Genomic DNA, 20,416 nt, shown 5'->3' on the forward strand with positions numbered 1-20,416 from the left:
ACAGTCAATTTCCCATGTTTAAAAATTATTATTTCTTCCTCATTCATGCCTCATTAATGTCATTAAAATTGGGAAATTGTATAATGGCTGCAAATTTCATTGAGAGAATTGTACTGGAAGCCAATGATAATTAAATACATGCTTGGAGAGACAGTAGGACCAAGCAGAAGGGGAGACAGAAAGAGAGAGAGACAGAAAAACAGGCACAGTGAGAGATCAAGACAAAAAAGAGAGAAACAGAAACAGACAAACGGGGACAGAGACAGAGAGTGACAGGAAAACAGACAGAGGCAGAGGTACACATAGGAAAGACAGAGAGAGATAGCGACAGAGGCACAAAGAAAGAGAGACAGAGTGAAAAGGAAAAGAGAAAATGAAAAGGCATAATGTTTTTCTCTTCTAGACTTTAAAAATTCATTAAAATTCTGATATAAAAAATAGACTAAAAAAGTTGAGAAGATCATGTCTGAAAATAGTTTGTTAACGTTGATCCATTCCACAAATATTTGCTTTTTGCTCATTAGGTTAAGGCCCGATTCAGGCCTTCCACTGTGGGGACAGGTCTGTGCATGCAGTGCCACTTGAAAGGACACTCTGGGAGTCTCTGCCACAGGGCATTGATCGAGATTCCTAAGAAGAACAAAGTTCTCAGCATTTCACAGCAGGGAGTTTGCGGTTAAGCCAGAAAGCAAATGTTATCAGATTCAAGAAATATCAGCACTGCGCCTGTAAGCATCTAGTCTACCTTTGTCTACTGCTGGCTTTTAAAATGAACCTTCCTTGCAGGATAGTTTAACTGTTCACACTTAAATTATTCCTAGGGAAGTTTATTTTGCAATCTCATTTGGGAAATATGACTGTTTAAATAAAACAGTCCAGTAACTTTATATTCAGAAATACATTCTTTTAGAATGTTTTATGCTCCCCGTTGATGTGATTCTATAGCACCATGAAGAACACGGTGAAAAATGTCCCCTGCAGAGGAATACACTAAATGGGTGCTGGCTCTGCTCATTGCTTAGTCAAGATTGTTCAACCCTGTAATATCCCAAGAGGGAAAGCATAATTATTCATATAAGTACTTACATTTAGTTATTATTTATAGCATTTTTAGAAGTAATAAAGCAAATAGGGTAACATTCACATAGTTAAATGTGTCATTTCCAAAGCTTATTTTATCTGATGTGCACAAAGGGGCCAACTAGCAAAAGCTGTAAAATAAAAAATGTAAAGGAAACAGCATGCATTATTACATTTACAACAAGTTCTATCTTATTTCTCACCGGGAACACATAAAACCTTATCTTAATTGTTAATATTACTGAGTTCCTGATCAGTTATATATGTCTTTTTAATACGAGAACTTTATGCATTTTAAAAAAGAAATTAAGTTACAACCAACACTGGTAAGTAAGCGAAATGAAAGTAAAGGCACAAGACATTATGTTACTCACCATGTTCTATCCTGAAAGTCCTTCTCAGATCTAGGTAAGCGTACTACAAGGTCTAATACGGAGACCTGTCTTTAAGACTCTTTGAATCAAACAGTAACTAAGTGGTTTAAGTAGAAACATGTATTTTGAAAGGTTAATCCACCCATACACAGGGAAACCCCTTTTTTAAGAAAGTCATTCAGCTGCCAAGAGACTATTAATATTCACCTCTCAGATACAAATACAACCTACAGATAAAAGATTCACAACCTATGTGAAAATACCACAGAGGATTCCCTCTTAGTCTCTATGTTGTAATGGAAACACAAGAAAACAGTATACCTCTTCAGGCAATCAGGAGTACTACAGGAAATCTACCTGCCCACTTAATGGAAAAGTTAGATCAGCTTAATAGGGCCACAACACATAAACATAAATTTAGAATTAGTATAACTTACTGTAAGGACCACATGGGTCACACACTCATTTCTAGGAATGTTCCTGTGTTTCATCTTCCTATTTCTTTCCCTGAGAGAGCTAGCACCCAGGTTAACATTTAAACAGTCATCCTTTAAAGTAATTTAGAAATAAGCTGCTTACCTTTTAAAAATAGGACTTGCTGAGTGTTTTCTTACTTAGAGGGGAAATTATATTTAGAGTCTCTATGTGGCTTCACTGGCACTATATCATGAGGAATTATGTGAATTTTTCTTGCCATACCAGAAAACAGTCTGCATAATCATTAGTAGTGGCAAACCTCTCCAAACTGCTAAAGACATTTGTACCAGTTTGGGAATAAAACGTTTGCTGATGAAGTGCCTAATAGTGATTATTATTGATTAGTTATACCATTTGCTTATATTGAAGTATTCATTTGTCAGATAGGCATGGTAAGATTAAGAAAATGGCAGCTAGCATACTGGCGATATGCTGGAGGAGACATTGTCTCAGAGCTTGATTGTTTGCTCTACTTTAACTCTCATCACAACAGGCGTTAAGACTTCAGAAAAGCAGATGGACAACGATGAGCCTCTTCTACACTTCCACTTCTACAGACATGCCTTGGGAAGTGTGAGACAAAGGGGGCCTCAACATTATCTTTTTCATTACAAAATGCTGTAAATATCAATCCTGGTTGGTAAAGCTGTAACTGTTTCTTACATTTTTCTTTACTGTATTTTCTTTTTCTGTACTGTATTTTATGTTTCTGTATTTTCAAAAATTTTAAAAAATAATCTATTATATGATGTAGCTTGCATATGCAGTGAACTGAAAAAGAAAATCAAAACAGAGCTTAGGAAGTAAACAGTCCATCCTTAACCTGAGTTATTAAATTAAATACATCTGATATGAAAATTCCATTGTTTCAAGGTCCTCTAAAGCATTTTGAATATGTCTTTTAAAAAGCCTTTTAAATGAACACAACATGACATTTACCCTGTTAGTTTCTTTCAATGTGAGAAAATTAATTACTTAATATTTCATAAGAGTATGCTATTTTAGTGCAATATCAAAAGAACAAGGAGAAATTAATCAGTCAATAGCAAGGAGGTTTAAAGTTTAAGCCATCCCTACAGACTGGAATCTTCAGATCTAACTAATGTCTTTCTTTCCTGAAAGTACTTTTAAAATTACAGAATGCTATGCAAATTCACAATGTGATTGCTATTATTAGAACTGAAGTTTTCCCAAAGTGTGTTGAAAGACGATCTTGTCTTAAGCCACATGTCTTTTCATTTGACAATCACATCAATTAAAGTGTGGAGGGAGAGTACAGAAGCATATTTCAGAGAGTGCTGATCCAAGCAAGAAGTTATTTCCATCAAAAACTATGGGATAACTCAGCTACTTGGGAGGCTGAGGTGGGAGGATCAGTTGAGCCCAGGAATTCTAGTCCAGCCTAGGCAACATAGTGAGACTCTGCCTCTAAAAAAACAAACACCCGTGGCAGGGTGCGGTGGCTCACGCCTGTAATCCCAGTACTTTGGGAGGCTAAGGCAGGCGTATTGCCTGAGCTCAGGAGTTCAGAACCAGCCTGGGCAACACGGTGATACCCCATCTCTACTAAAACACAAAAAAATTAGCCAGGCATGGCGGCATGCACCTGTAGTCCCAGCTACTCAAGAGGCTGAGGCAGGAGAATTGCTTGAACCTGGGAGGTGGAGGTTGCAGTGAGCTGCGATCACACCACTACACTCCAGCCTGGGCAACAGAGTGAGACTCTGCCTCCAAAAAAAAAAAAAAAAAAACAAATCACGCCTGTAATCCCAGCACTTTGGGAGGCCGAGGCGGGCAGATCACGAGGTCCGGAGATCAAGACCATCCTGCTCAACATGGTGAAACACCATCTCTACTAAAAATACAAAAATTAGTTGGGTGTGGTGGCGCCTGCCTGTAATCCCAGCTACTCAGGAGGCTGAGGCAGGAGAATCGCTTGAACCAGGGAGTCAGCGGTTGCAGTGGGCCAAGATCGCACCACAGCACTCCAGCCTGGTAACAGAGTGAGACTCCGTTTCAAAACAAACAAACAAACAAACAAACAAACAAACAAAAAAACCCCAAACTCTGAGATGGATGGTGAGGATGGTAATGCTAGTCAAATGAAAATGTAGAAAGACACCATATTTATTTATCTCATGGAACTGTTATTGGCGGAGGAGAAGAGTCTATAAAACAGAGAGATGTTGTTATCACTGCTTCTCACCGTTCTAACTGTAGAGGGGAAACTGGACTCTGTTGAATGCCACCATGAAATAAATGCATTATTTGCACATAAAATGCTGTATTGCTTCTTGTATACATCTAAGCCACCTGACATCAACTGTGAGCAGAAACTGGCAATGTGCCAACTAAATGATTTTTACTGTTCACAATAGAGTATTTTGTTTAGTGATTTACCTTCAGGGAAAAATGAGGAAATGAGTTAGGAAAAAAATTAATAAAACTTGAAGACCAGTGTCGAAAGTGATCGATCCAAAATTAATTTCACATGTCTGAGGGTACAAGTGTCTGAAGGAAATGGGGGAGGAAAGGAGAAAATGAGACCTGGTGAAGTAAGACAAGGCCATTTAGAGTTGGGGGGAAATAAGCAGTCATATTCAATGTTTCTCCTTTTATTCATCGAGAGTATTAAAGAGCCTAAGATAACAAAATTTCCAAGCTTTAGGCTTGAGAAAGGGAAAATCCAACTTGTCTCTGAAGATGAGCTGAATGCGTCACTCAAGAGTAAGGTCTCACGGACCTCACCGCATGCCTCGTGTGTAGGCTGTCCACAGGTGTCCTCGAGAAGACAGGCAAAGTGCTTCCACATGCTTACTTTCTGGCGAGATTCCAGGCACTCTCCTCCCTCCCTCTCCACCACAGACTCAGGCTGCTTTCCCTCTCGGCCTCCCAACATCCAAGTTCCAAATCATGGGTAAGAAATGGAGGTTGAGTGGAGACAATAAATGTAGTTGTCACAGTTGAGGAAATTATTTTAAAAGTCTTCACCACCACAGGGTGTTTCTACAAAGTGTGATAAAGCCAACCTGGCAATGTTTGTCCCATTTAAGTACAGTTTCCTCAGGAAGTGTTTGATCTAGATTTTGTCTGTTAGGTGAGAGCTTTCTGTGGATTAGGGACATTTAATGACCCTCCGGTGTCTTTCAAGACGGAGGCCATGGCCTCTTGCCAAACTTTGGTCTTTATTGTTTTGATGAGAGAGGCAAACTAGAGAGTATATTCCCATGGCAACTTCAGAACATCATCTGTAATATTACTTAAAGGACAGAGGGTGGCTGTGCTAGAAGCCTCAGCTGGACTGGATATCAAACTAGAAAGGGTAATAATATGGGCTTGTGTTCTGCTCTCTCCTGGCTCAGTTTATTAGGAACAAACTTTAGTGTTAGTTTGGGCTTTCTGCTCTTCATAAAAAAGAATGGCATTTTTTTTCTCACAGATACAAACTCATATCACAACTAGAAGTATGGCTAGCTGATTTCAATATTTGATGACTCTTATTTTAGAGAAACAAGTCATTCAATGCATTTTTGCTACATTCTCTTCCATTACTGTATATGTGCTTTTGTCTTTACTCTGACATGGATAGCAAAGGGGTAAACAACACATGATTTAAATCATTAAAGTATCACAGTTCTGCTTTTTCCTAAGAACTGTAGTCAACTTTTGTTCTGTAAAATGCTGCCAAAAAGAGGATATATCATGTAAACTATTGGGACAGAGGATGGGCATAAATCTCCTTACTAAAGAGGATGAAAAAAAGGAGATGAACCATGGATGTAGATAAATCAGAAATGCAGCTGTTTGGGACCAAAGTCCAGTTATCACTGTAGGCCAGGCCCAAAAGACATGGTGATCTTTAAAAGACAATCCCAGGTGTTGACAGAGAAGTCCCCAGAGAACTCTTCGACACTGGGGCCTTTTGACTTTTACCCTCACCATATCTGTATCCTTTTCTGTTTTTAATAGAGACATTTGAAGGGACATTTTTCTTATAGCAGTTTCTTGTTTTCAGTTGAAAATCTAAAATGGAAAAATAACTTCTAATGTTAAGCTGTGGTTTCCACCTTCTATGACCTTCATTTACAGTCAGTTGTTTTTATATGATCTTCAGATCTTCACTCCAGCTCTACGGTATTGTGGGGTTCATGCACTTGGGAATAGACAGGAACTCTGGAACTATCAAAACAGTTACGAAAATGATTAAGTTTATGGATATTTTAAGGTAAAGTCATTCACTAAGCTGAAGTTTGAGAAGAGCCCTCATTGTTTTATCCCAAAAGACCCAAAAGATTATATAACAAATGTAAAAGTTTACCTCTAGCACTTTGAAACTCACAAAGACATTTTAAAGCTTGTATCAAAAGTAATTTTATACACCAAGGAGAGAAAACCGTTTATAGAAGTTTAATTTAAACCAATGCATTATTCTCCAGGGGCATTTGTTCTAACATACTTATTACATATCAGATTCATTTAATCCCTGGAGGCTTCAATTCCTTTATCTAAAAATGAGACTGGTATACATAGTGCCTAAAAATCCCTTCCCAGTCGAAGAGTTTAATTTGATATCACCCCAAATAGCAAACAACACATTTCCATTTTGATTGGTTTTATGGCATGAAATCAATAGTCTTCTTCAGGTCCTTTGTATCATTGTGAAAAAATATCCCAAAACTATGACCCTCACATTGCTCTACAGTGGGTATACTCTGAGTTGATTCTACTTACAGAATTAATAGCATAACTGATTTCAGATATTAAACCAAAGTACCAAAGACCTAAAAGAGTTGGACTCCCAGTACAATTTAACAGTTATATAACTGAATGCTTAATTTCCTGAAAAGGAGTAATTAGGCCTTTAGAAAAGCTGTCTTCTTGTGTACTTCATTGTGCTGTAAAAACATTTGACATTAAGAAGAAGCACTTCAGTCTTAAGACAATTTTCTCTATTTTGCAAAGATGCTAGGATTCTGGAAAGTCAAGCATAGCCAAAGACCCAAAATAATAATTATTTTAAAAAATATTTTAAATTACAAAGCCAAACATAAGAATCATGCAAAATTTAAGTAGTATAAAACTATACTACATGAAAAGGAAAAAGAAGGAGAAGTAGACTCCTATTATTAGAATGTGATTTCCAAAGATGACAGTCATTTTCAGAAAATTTGGTGTATATTCTTCTAATATTTATCTCCTCTATACATATAATAAGTGATATTGTACGAGGCATAACATTTTGTTACTGAATGAAGCCAAAAGTATTCTTATTGGTAATAATATTTCTAATTGGGCAATACTAAGAATACTTCACACAATCTTCTATATCTATTACAATGAAGAGAGAGAATAAAAAATGTCATAAATTCAACAGGCTTTCATAGTCTCTTGTTTTTAAAATTGTAAATACTAAAAAATTGTGTAATATAAGGAATAAGCATATACGGACAGAGTTTATTGCTGAAATAAGTATTTTACAATTATTAACTTAATAACATTATCATTGTTGTGGTATATAATTAATTGTAATGGAAGGAATTCACACATGTGATTTTGATGACAATGATGATTGAAAATAATGATTAGCAATTATTTCTGATCATCTATGGTATACCAGATGCTTTACAAACATTATCTACTTTCTACTTAAAGTGGAGTCTTTGGATCAACAGTGCTGGTATTACCAGGAAAATTGATAGCAATGCAGAATCTAAGGCCCAACACACCCTGGTTTGTGAGTCTCAGAAGCCTGTATTTTTCCCACAATCTCATACAGTGATTATTATGACTTTTATACAAATAAACCAAGAATTTCTAAAGTCAGTTGGGGTGAAAACCTGATCCAAAGCTAAACTGAAAAGATTTCATTGTTTCCAATTTCTCTCTGCCCATTCAACTTCTGCATTCACTTCCATTTTTTCTGCTTTACTTCTCTTGAATATATCCAGACCCCACCAAAGTAGTTTGATGTCTCAGCCACCATGAAACAAAGCCCAGTCCCCTTGAGGACTGATAGAACCTGACTTTCCACAGATTGGGTCATTTACCTAAAAGGACCATCTAAAGAATGTAATAATTTTCTCTCTTGACTGTAATTCTCACAATAAATGGTTATGAAGCATTTCTGGCGAAACTGTAGTAAAACGTATGTCACTGTCCACATTGAGAAAGTCAACATTCATTTTGCACTCCAGAGTCCTAGTTACAGTCCAGCAGGATCCTCATCTTTGTTTTTCCTGGTCAGTGTCATTGCACTCAGGAGCCTCTGCCAGATTTAGCGGAGTAGTGTCTGGATGATTCCTTCTTTCATTCCTAGGACTGGGAAGAGGAGTGTGCTCGGGCTGGGACCATGGGTAACATGAAAGAGAGTATTTGTTTCTCTGGAAAACATCGTCTCAAGTTACAAGCCAAGCTGCCTCTAGATGTCCCTTTTCAACTCATTGGAAAAAAATACAGGCCTATGTCCAAACCTCAATGTTGAAAGCATTTAGGAGGTAATCTTTCTTTTTTTTCTTTTACATTTTAAATTGATGCATAATATATAGAAATAGTACATATACATTTGCATTTGATGAGTTTTCAAAAACTAAATACACCAGCGTAACCAGCACCCACATCAAGAAGCAGAATGTTATCAAGGAGATAGTGTTTTCATTACCTATCCATAGCAGAGTTTGTGAATACCAGCGATAAGTGCCCCTCCCATTTGTGACTCATCCCGTCCTGATGAAGACAAATTAGTGAATGGGGTCTCCAAACTGAGATCCAGTCTGATCGGAGTGTATGGAGTCAGAGAATAAAGTTATAGGTGAGGTGTTTGCTGACTGCAATTGGAGAACTTGCTTATTTCTAGCCCCAGGTTCTTGTTTGTTGGGTCTGACTTCAGAAGCTATGGCAAACTTACATTTTTTCCAGCTCTCAGAGTCCACATATTCTCGAATTGGATCTCCTTCATTGTCCTGCCCTTGAAGGGCCACTGGAAACATCTTTTCGTATTTCATCCTAGTGTGGGAGTATCAAGATTTTTCAGCCATTCTTGGCTATAAGTGTATTTCACTTGGACTTGGCCTATTTCTGTTTGTTCAAGCATCTTTTTGTCACTTCTCCCACCTGATCTATGTGATTGCCTTCCAAATGGAACAGGAAATCATGTGAATCTCAGTCACTGTCTACTCTAGACCACTTGTTCTTGGGCAGTGAGGCCATTCTATATGATTTGTATGTGTCTGAGACCACGAGCCACCCCAGAGTTGAGGTCTGGAATCTCATATTTGGCTGTTGATTTTTTTCAAACTCTGAGGCTTCCATGCTGTCTGTGTCACTAGTGTATTCTAACAAAACTCAGAATTGTTTCTCCGGATCTTAGAGAAGTGCTTTCTATGAATTTCTCTAGTTTATGTTAAAAATAATTTATGCACATGGTTCAAAAGCCTGCTTGATTATAAGTCATACAGTAATAGCTACCTCCATATGGAATCTGGTTTATATCAGTGAAGCAGAGCAGTAGGTCTGTGATAATCAAAACAAACATAAGGCTGGACATGGTGGCTTATGCCTGTATTCCCAGCACTTTGGGAGGCCAAGGCAGGCGGATCATCTGAGGTCAGGAATTCAAGACCAGCATGGCCAATGTGGTGAAACTCCGTCTCTACTAAAAATACAAAAATTAGCTGGGTGTGGTGGCAGGCGCCTGTAATCCCAGCTACTCAGGAGGCTGAGGCAGGAGAATTGCTTGAACTTGGGAGGTAGAGGTTGCAGTGACCTGAGACTGTGGCACTGCACTTCAGCCTGGGCAACAGAGCAAGACTCTGTCCCAAAATAATAATAATAATAACCTAAACACTTGTTGTTTCCTAAGAAATTTAGTGCTTCATGGAGTTGGGTAAAAGGTAATGGCAGATTTACCGCTTCATAAGATAGATAATGAGTTTTCCTTAAATTATTGAAGCAACTCAATATTGTGTAAGTTTGGTTCTCTACCTGAAATAGCCAGTTTTAAACCATGCATTCTTCCCAAAATTGCAATTCAGATTTCAATGAAATTTCATTAATATTTCATTGGTGACTAGCAGAGTTCTAAAAAAAACAAAGAGAGAGAGAGAGTAAATGGGAATAGATCTCTTGAGGCATAGGCTCGGAAATGGTACAACTATGCTTCCTGCATATTTTATTGGCCAAAGCAAGTTACAAGGGCATTCCAGATTCAAGGCCTGGAAAAATAGATTCCACCTCTTAATAAAAGAAGCAATGTGACTTTTTACTGTCTTCCATCAAGAGTAGAGACATAGCATCAGGTGCCTCCCATGCCCTACTCACTCTCCTCCTTGTTAAAGCCAGCCAAGCCCCAGAAGTGTGATTGCCCGGCCTCACCAGCCTCTGTAAGAATTAAGAGCTAAATAATTGGTTGTTATATTATATCACTAAGTTTTAGAGTGATTTGCTATACAGCAAAAACTAATAGACTGCCTTATCAGGTACTAAAATATGTACAACTATTAAACATTACAATTTAATTCTAGTTTTACTTTTGTCTTTTGGAAAACTTTGAAGGATATCCAATTCACAGCCCACAGGCCCACTTCCAAGAAAAGAAACAAATAATGCAAATGATTACCTATTATTTTTTGTTCTGACATCTCTCAAGCAAGTCTGGAGACCTTCTTTCCTCATTCTGAAACCACATCTCAAACTTCTGCCTAGCACACTCTCCGCCCAGGCTCCTCAATTCCCGTCTCTGACAAAGCCATGCTTTGCTGCCTCTCTGAGGGAGTGACTCTGGGGACCTGTCCCTGCCTATTTTGGGGTAGCCTGAAGATCCAGCAGCTGCACGTCCTCTGGTCCTTTGCTCATAAAGACAGCTGTGGCCAGTGCTCCTTGGAAAGCTGGGCTCTGTTCTCACTTTGATTGCTTTTCTTATGGGAAAAACTCCTAAAGCTCTTTCAGAAAAAGATATCCACCTTGCACCTAAGCAAAACCTTCTGGGGTTGATAAGTGAAAATAAAAGAGCCTCAGAGTTGTGAATGATTCACACATTCATGTAGAGTTCTGTATACGCCTTTTGGATAAATTGCCAAAGTCATCCCCAATGGATGTACCCGAACTAAGAGTTCAAATGGGGAAAAAACAAAGTGAGGCGAGGCTTAGTGCAAACAAAGTTTAGAATGAGAAGATAACTTTTTATAACTTCCTCAAGTTAGCAAGTAGTTTCAGAACAAGCAGAAATTGGAAAGCAACTGTTGTTATAGTAGTTACTAAAGCCTTAATGGGAAATGTCTCAGTGCAAGTTGAGCTTCAGCTGGCAGAACTGCTAGACTATGGGCAGCAGAGTGCTCTGTGGGAGGCCAGGATGTCTGACTTGCCAGAGAGTACAGAAAACCCAGTCAAAACATTGAACCAGGATATTAAGTTACCGGAGAAACTCAAAACACAGAACCAAGGGGCAGACAGGCCAGAGTAGTCAGACAGGAGGACATGCTAGATCAGGGTCAGAGATCACATGGTGGAATCAACCATTAGCATCAGTAGTCAGAACAACTACTGTATCCCAGGACCCTTTGAGATGAGACTAAAATTTCCTACCCGTTCCTGCCCTTCCTATAAGGGGTCTGTGTCATCCTATAAATGGAAAGTTCATCTAGACAATATTTCCTGCTTCATGCTTCAGAAAATCCCGGGATGGGCAGTGAGGTGAGACTTAGGATCATTGCCTATGAGCAGCAAAGGGTGGAAAAGATCAAAGGGTTGTGAGGGTATCCAATTCCCAGGACCTTTCTTTGGGTCCACATCTGCACAATCATAGAACAGTAATATTGGAGATCAAAGGTCTTGGCTTGAGCTGAAACTACTTCCTGACTTTTTGCTGTGATAGTTAGAGGTAGACAGTTAAACTAGGTTGACCAAAAAGAAGAGGAATCAAGGTAAACATCAATGTGGCAGTTACTCCCAATAAAGCAGATTTGAAAGTATTTCGAAAGGTTCAATAAAATAATTGTGTGGTTATTGGAGATTGTAGAAAAGATATTGTGGGTTAAAAATTACAATCTCCCTCTCCTGCTCCCGCTCCCACTCCCCCTCCCTCTCCCGCTTTCCACGGTCTCCCTCTGTTGCCGAGGCTGGACTGTACTGCCGTGATCTCGGCTCGCTGCAACCTCCCTGCCTGATTCTCCTGCCTCAGCCTGCCAAGTGCCTGGGATTGCAGGCGTGCGCCGCCACGCCTGACTGGTTTTTGTATTTTTGGTGGAGACGGGGTTTCGCCATGTTGGCCGGGCTGGTCTCCAGCTCCTGACCTCCAGTGATCTGCCCGCCTCGGCCTCCCGAGGTGCCGGGATTGCAGACGGAGTCTCGCTCATTCATTGCTCAATGTTGCCCAGGCTGGAGTGCAGTGGCGTGATCTCGGCTGGCTACAGCCTCCACCTCCCAGCCGCCTGCCTTGGCCTCCCAAAGTGCTGAGATCGCAGCCTCTGCCCGGCCGCCACCCCGTCTAGGAAGTGAGGAGCGTCTCTGCCTGGCCGCCCGTCGTCTGGGATGTGAGGAGCTCCTCTGCCCGGCTGCCCCGTCTGGGATGTGAGGAGCACCTCTGCCCGGCAGCCCCGTCTGGGAGGTGAGGAGCATCTCTGCCCGGCCACCACCCCGTCTGGGAAGTGAGGAGCGCCTCTGCCCGGCCACCACCCCGTCTGGGAAGTGAGGAGCGCCTCTGCCCGGCCACCACCTCGTCTGGGAAGTGAGGAGCACCTCTGCCCGGCCACCACCCTGTCTGGGATGTGAGGAGCGTCTCTGCCCAGCTGCCCCAACTGGGAAGAGGAGCGCCTCTGCCCAGCCACCCCGTCTGGGAGGTGAGGAGTGCCTCTTCCCGGCCACCCCGTCTGAGAGGTGAGGAGTGCCTCTGCCCGGCAGCCACCCCGTCTGGGAAGTGAGGAGCGCCTCTGCCCGGCCACCACCCCGTCTGGGATGTGAGGAACGCCTCTGCCCGGCCGCCCCGTCTGGGAAGTGAGAAGCACCTTTGCCCTACCGCGACCCCGTCTGGGAACTGAGGAGCGCCTCCGCCCGGCAGCCACCCCGTCTGGGAGGTGGGGAGTGCCTCCGCCCGGCTGCCACCCAGTCTGGGAGGTGTACCCAACAGCTCATTGAGAACGGGCCATGATGACAATGGCGGTTTTGTTGAATAGAAAAGGGGAAAATGTGGGGAAAAGAAAGAGAGATCAGATTGTTACTGTGTCTGTGTAGAAAGAAGTAGACATAGGAGACTCCATTTGGTTCTGTACTAAGAAAAATTCTTCTGCCTTGGGATGCTGTTAATCTATAACCTTACCCCCAACCCCGTGCTCTCTGAAACATGTGCTGTGTCAACTCAGGGTTAAATGGATTAAGGGCCGTGCAAAATGTGCTTTGTTAAACAGATGCTTGAAGGCAGCATGCTCCTTAAGAGTCATCACCACTCCGTAATCTCAAGTACCCAGGGACACAAAGACTGTGGAAGGCGGCAGGGTCCTCTGCCTAGGAAAACCAGAGACCTTTGTTCTCGTGTTTATCTGCTGACCTTCTCTCCACTATTGTCCTATGACCCTGCCAAATCCCCCTCTCCGAGAAACACCCAAGAATGATCAATAAATACTAAAAAAAAAAAAAAAAAAAATTACAATCTCTCACCTGGAGAATTCCCTCAGTGATTATGAGTTCATCCAGTTGCCATCTGTTGGAAATCTTGACCAGTGAAAGGATAGCTTGAAATCACACACAAAGTGTGACTGAACAAAAGTGCTAGGTCAGAGTCTGGAAAGTTAAGTAAAATATAACTCCCTGAGGAAGGTGGTTCTGAGTAGAGCAGATTCTAGAATTATCATATGAGTACTGTTCTTTAGAAAGGAGGATGGCTTGTCTGTCCATGAGGCTTGTACAATTCTGGAAGTTCTGTGGTCAAAAGGAGCCTTCTGGCTATTGACCTGAGAATTTAGGATTATGAAGTCAGGTTTAGTTATACTTAGAGGGTAGAGCTAAAATATGTTGTTCAGGAATATATGTACATATTCAATAATCATGTTTTTATCACAACTGAGGAAGAAGTGTATTATCTTAGTTCTGTATAAATTACCTTGAAGATAGTAGCATGCTGTTGGAACACAGAAATTTCTGCAATAAAATCTCAAAAAGGCATTTTACTTTCTCAGCTCAGATTTTGACCCAAATATACAAACTTATAAGAATTGTTGTCACTCTTTTTGCTGATAAGAGCATGTAGAATCTTGAAGGTAAAGGTAAAATGACTTGAAGATGAGACCGTTGCCCCAAATAATTAGAGAAATTTTTATATTTTAGAGAAATTGTGAAATCTACATGACACTACAAAGAATTGTACCATCTGCAGTTAATTATGTCAAGCAGATACAGCTATAAATTGTTATCCACATTTTTGAAGAGAACTTGTGTTCTTGCTTGTCTCACTGATGAATAATTTGCCTTGACCTTATTGCTTGACTTGTGGCTGCCCACCAGTTACACACCCATTGCTTCTTCTGATTTCTGGCCTCTCCAATGGTGAGCTTCCTCTCTGGGGCTCACACGCCTTTCTTGGCCTTGGCCTTGGATCTCCAGGTTCTAGCTCTTGGTGCTAATGTCTCCACATCACATTCCACACCTCTGCAAACAACACGGTGACTTATGGCTTATAGAGAACCACCTTCACGTCCAAGCCATCAAATGAACCATGGCTTAACTCATGTCTTACCTGTAGGATTTGGACTTTCTTTGGAATAGGAAGAGACTTTTGCTTAAGGACAATGGAAACAGCATTGCCTCCCTCTCTCCCTGCTACACATGATACTGGGGTGCAGTATCCAGATCTATTGAGATTCTTGCCACAAGGCAAGGCAGCCAGAGGGAAGGAACATTTCTTCCTCTGAATTCAGAGCACACAAGCTTTAATTCTGCTGGAGATTGCTGGGCCAAAAAGGTAGGTGTTTCAAATTTCCCATGTGGGTCTACCTGAGTCATCTCTTCCTCCTAGCCTATCCACAATATGAGCTGCTGCTCTCCTGCTCCTGGCTCCTTCCTCACTGCCCATGTACCCACTCATCTCTTTCACTCAAGACTGCCAGAGTTTCTTTTTTTATTATTTTTATTGTTTATTTCCATAGGTTTTAGGGGAACAGGGGGTGTTTTGATACATGGATAGGTTCTTTAGGGGTGATTTCTGAGATTTTGATGCACCCATCACCGGAGCAGAGTACACTGTACCTAATTTGTAGTATTTTATCCCTCACCCTCCTCCCACCCTTGCCACGGAATACCCAAAGTCCATTGTATCACTCTTATGCCTTTGCATCCTCATAGATTAGTTCCCACTTATGAGTGAGAACATAGGACATTTGGTTTCCATTCCTGAGTATAATATTCCTGAGTATAACCACTTAGAATAATGGTCTCCAATTCTACCCATTTGCTGAGAATGCCATTATTTCATTCCTTTTTATGGCTGAGTAGTATTGATATATATATATAATTTTTAAAATTATTTATTGATTGATTGAGACGGAGTTTCGCTTTTGCTGCCCAGGCTGGAGTACAATGGCATGATCTCGGCTCACTGGAACCTCTGACTCCCAGGTTCAAGCGATTCTCCTGCCTCAGCCTCCCAACCATCTGAGATTACAGGTGCCTGCCATCACACTAATTCTTTGTATTTTTAGTAGAGACAGGGTTTCACCATGTTGTCCAGGCCAGTCTCGAACTACTGACCTCAGGTGATCCACCTGCCTCGGCCTCTCAAAGTGCTGGGATTACAGGCGTGAGCATCCGGACTCACGGTATCTTTATCCACTCACTGACTGAAGGGCATTTGGGCTGGTTTCATATTTTTGCAATTGGTAACAGTACTGCTATAAACATGTGTGTGCAAATATCTTTTTCATATAATGACTTATTTTTCTCTGGGTAGATACCCAGTAGTGGAACTGCTGCATCAAATGGTAAGCCTGCTAGAGTTTCATTAAAATGTGTACTTGAGGTCAGTGCTCTAAACACTATCAGAGTTTTAGTTGCTTCTAGATTCCCAAAGCTAAATGTGAGGGAGTCAGATACTTAGATGATTTTCAAATCCTGGCTTTGTGATCTTGGCTAGGATAACTTTTAACCTCTTTGGGCTTTATTTTTCACATCTGCAAGTAGGATTATTATTGTTGTTATAATCATTATTATTGAGTTGTTGTGAGAATTGAAGAGGGTGTATGTACAGTACCTAGGACATGTTATGTCAATCAGCTTGGGCAAAAAAGAAGGGCCCTGGATCATGAGGCTTAGACATTTAAAATTTTTTATGGGAATAGAGGGAGTTGAGCTGGCCTTGATCACAGGCTACCCAGGAAGATAAAGGCCACTTTTGATCTCTAGTAGCAGTTGTAAGCTGCCTTCTGAGTTACATTCCTGTTAACTTTTCAGGAAATTCTTGATAAAAATTACAGCCTGATCTCAGTTGTGCAACAGGAATTTTGAGGAGCAGCCACCCTCCCTGAAGCCATCTAGGGAACACCAGCAGAATCACACTGGAGGACTGGTGTCCACAGAAGGCCACAAGCTTGTGAAGGTCAACTCAGCTGCGGCAGCTGAGCAACTGTCGGGCAAGTCTGCTGGAATCTGAAAACCCGGAGACATTTGTCCTGGGGGATATATGGTATGGTTCCCTTGGGTTCTCAGAAATGACTGAGATGACATTTTGAGAGAAGCTAAGTTTTGGAAATTAGGCCAGAGACTTGTGCCAAAATTGTGGATAAAGAGGAAGTTCCTGTTTGGGTTGTAGTGACAGGCTGTTGAGACTGGTGAAGTAAGCATCACACTCAATTTACCCCACACTATGAGGAGCAAAAGAGTTCTTAAAAAGACAGAGGGGCATAGCCTCATCATCAGAGCTCCTTAGGGAAACTGGGGGTGCTTGGGATTACCTCTATATGTCAGATTTTCAAATTAGCGTTGCACACCAGAGACCTCTTCAGGTGAGGTGAACTTGTAAAAATACCTGAGAATGGTTGTGAAACTGCAGTGTGCTGCTGCTGTGACTTCTGTTTTATTTTTTTCATTTCATTTACTTTTCTATATATGAGTGTGTGTGTTTGTGCACACACACAGAGTATATATAAGACATAGATACTTATAGTACATAGAAATGTATTTGTATAAATACATGTATTATGTTGAAAGTTTGAGATTCTTTGTTTTTTGATAAAAACTAGTTAAAATTGTTATTAAGATCTGAAGATTCATTCAGTCAGTTTTAAGAGACATAGAAATTCAGAGCAGCAATCCCTGTTTGGTAAATGCTTCTGTGGGGGACAACATTCTCCACTAAGGTAATTTTGAGCCACAATCTTAAATCAAACCATGAAAGATAGAAATTATTTCCTTGGAAAAAGCTGTGAACAGTATTACCTAAGGCTTTGGATAATTTCAAATGAAATGCTGAATTTAATATATTGAATGACACAGCATCTTTATTTTAAAATGGAACAAGTCAATAAGGTATTTACAGGAACACACAGCTTGAATAATAAAATGTGTGTGAATAGATCTTAATAATTCATTCCATGTGCTGATGCAATCTGATACAAACTCAAGCGTTTTAATAAGAACTGTAAGCTGTTTTTTGAAATTATGTATTGGATTAGAGAGAGAGAGAGAACAGACCAATTAAGCAACGAAAAAGAAGCAGGGGATTGCTAATGCTGAATGAGTAGGAGCCATCTGGAACTATAAAGCGTCCCCAACAACCTACAGCTTCCCACACAGATCGTAACCTCCTCCTCCGATACCCGCCCCCACTACTTTGTGTAGGAGTTTATCTTTTCCAGCTATCACTATGGGTAGGGTAAAAACTACTTTTATAAAAATTACCTTCATGGTTACTGAAAGCTGAAGAGGAATACTTCACTAACCATGGGTCATGACTCATAGCGTAAATACTTATGTAGTAAGCATTTATAATATTTCTTTGGTGCTAATTTTCTCATTGAATAAAGTTTGCTTTCATTTTGTTTCATCCACATCATAGCGGCACTTTCTGGCTGAGCTGCTTAACCCTCTGAATTCAACTATTTGCAGAGGCACAAAGAATTTTGATGACTATTTCATTATGCTTCCTCTAAAAATATGTTTTAAAGTCTCTAAAGATTGTTGACTGTGTGCAAAACACTCTAAAGCTTGTTTCAAAGTAACATAAAGCATTTAGATGAGAAAAGGGAATATACACAATCCACTTCAGCTACACATAAACTGGTTCATGTGTTAAGGACAGTTCTAGAACTTTGGAAACTTGGATAAGGACGCTCCTTCTGAGTATAGTTCTCATAGCACAATCCCAAAGACACTGGAACTAACTTCAACTCCCACTGAGCTTAGAACCTACCCTTTACACTACCCTAGAAAAACAAACACACTCTTTTATGTAACCCCTCTCCCCATTCTCCCCCTTCTTTTACAAATTATATGCTAAAATGCTCCCAATGTACTTATAAATAGATCAAATAAGACATCAATTTCTATACCTTCCAAGACAGAGGGGGAACAATCACAGGAAATGAGGTGAAAACAAATACTATTGGCCGGGCGCTGTGGCTCACGCCTGTAATCCCAGCACTTTGGGAGGCCGAGGCGGACAGATCACGAGGTCAGGAGATCGAGACCATCCTGGCTAACACGGTGAAACCCCGTCTGTACTAAAAATACAAAAAAAATTAGCCAGGTGTGGTTGCAGGCGCCTGTAGTCCCGGCTACTCGGGAGGCTGAGGCAGGAGAATGACATGAACCCGGGAGGCGGAGCTTGTAGTGAGCCGATATTGCGCCACTGCACTTCAGCCCGGGCGACAGAGCGAGACGAGACTCCGCCTCAAAAGAAAACAAAAGAAAAAAACAAACAAACAAAAAACAAACCAAATGTTATGAACCAAATTACTAAAATAAAGGAAACTTGAACACTAAAGAATAAATAATTTTCACAAGAACATTCTAAAGCAAATTGTAGTATCACTTTATTTTCATTATTGTAGTAACATTTCTTCAATGACTTGGTATCAATAAATTGTATACAAATAAAAGTCCTGTGTTGGCTTAATATTTCATTTTTCAGCTTTTGTGTTAGGGTCTATAAACAAGTTTATTGGTACCTGTGTTTACAGAAGCACCATATTTAAATGTAGTATAAAATCTGATATATATGAGAATACGATGGGACATGTGTATGTGTGCTCCTGTGTGTCTGTATGTGTGCCCTTGTGTGTGCAAGAGGGTGTGTGGAAGGGTTTGTGTATGTATAAAATGCTGTGTGTCTGTTTAATTAAGAGTGTTTCTGATAAGATATGATTCTAGTGGGTTAGGGAAGAAGAAGGTGAGAGGAGAGTAGGCCAAGGTTGACACAGAGGAAGTAAATAGGTAAATAGAGAGAAGTCAGGCACAGTAACAAGGTAAGCAGGATATTGGTGTATGCTTCCCCTGGTTTATCTGACATTTTCCGCTAGGTGTTCCTACTCATCACTAGCAAACCTAAATCTATATTGACCCATCTGCACCTCTGGAATTCTCAGCATCAATCTCAAATTATTGAAACTAGTCTTTTGAGGATAGCCTGAAATATTCTTTTGGTGAAAGAAAAAAAAATCTCGGGCTGGGTGCGGTGGCTCATACCTGTAATCCCAGCACTTTGGGAGGCTGAGACAGGTGGATCATGAGGTCAGGAGTTTAAGACCAGCCTGGCCAACATGGTGAAACCCCGTCTCTACTAAAAATACAAAACTTAGCTGGGCGTGGTGGTAGGCGCCTGTAATCCCAGCTACTTGGGAGGCTGAGGTAGGAGAATCACTTGAACCCAGGAGGCAGAGGTTGCGGTGAGCCGAGATGGCGCCACTGGACTCCAGCCTGGGCAACAAGAGCGAAGCTCCGTCTCAAAAAAAAAAAAAAGAAAAAGAAAAAGAAAAAAAATCTCTACATATATTTTCCAAAATCATATTTGAAAATCTCAATGATTTAATTGATTTATAGATAAATTGTTGGTAAAATACATTCCCTAAATGAATTTAAATATAATAAAGTAAGGTTTCATTTATCCTCTGATTAAAGTGATATTTTATTGAAATTTTGTCATTTAAATAATGACCTTTCCCTTTGTTCAATGCCATTGCTTATATAAATTAATGTTTCAGCAGAACAATGGTGAGTGGCAGACTCTCATTGTATGTTTCTAAAGTTGGTCAGATACTGCTAAATGTCATTGTAATTATCTCAGAAGTTTCCCATTTGGCGTTATGTGGATGAGAAAAACTGTTTCTTGGCTAAGCTAAAGTCTCTCCAGCCTTGAAATTATTAGGTTATCTGTAATCTAAAATATTTCATAACAGGTCAATAACAAGAATAAAAATTTGTCATCTGGTGTCAAATTTTAAAACTAAGTTTATACCTACCTGTTGATAATTTTAAAATGTTTACTTTGACTTTCATATCCTCCAAATGTA

General features: G+C 40.3%; 1 long non-coding RNA gene across 1 annotated transcript; it reads left to right on the forward strand.

Annotated features, from left to right (window-relative positions):
- Positions 1–5,232: 5,232 nt before the first annotated feature.
- LOC134758262 (uncharacterized) lies at positions 5,233–10,719 on the forward strand. The gene is made up of 3 exons (XR_010133250.1): positions 5,233–5,253; positions 8,248–8,425; positions 10,482–10,719. It is a non-coding gene; the product is annotated as an uncharacterized lncRNA (long non-coding RNA).
- Positions 10,720–20,416: the final 9,697 nt, after the last annotated feature.

This window comes from Gorilla gorilla, chromosome 3 (genome assembly GCF_029281585.2).
Source record: "Gorilla gorilla gorilla isolate KB3781 chromosome 3, NHGRI_mGorGor1-v2.1_pri, whole genome shotgun sequence".
NCBI lineage: Eukaryota > Metazoa > Chordata > Mammalia > Primates > Hominidae > Gorilla > Gorilla gorilla.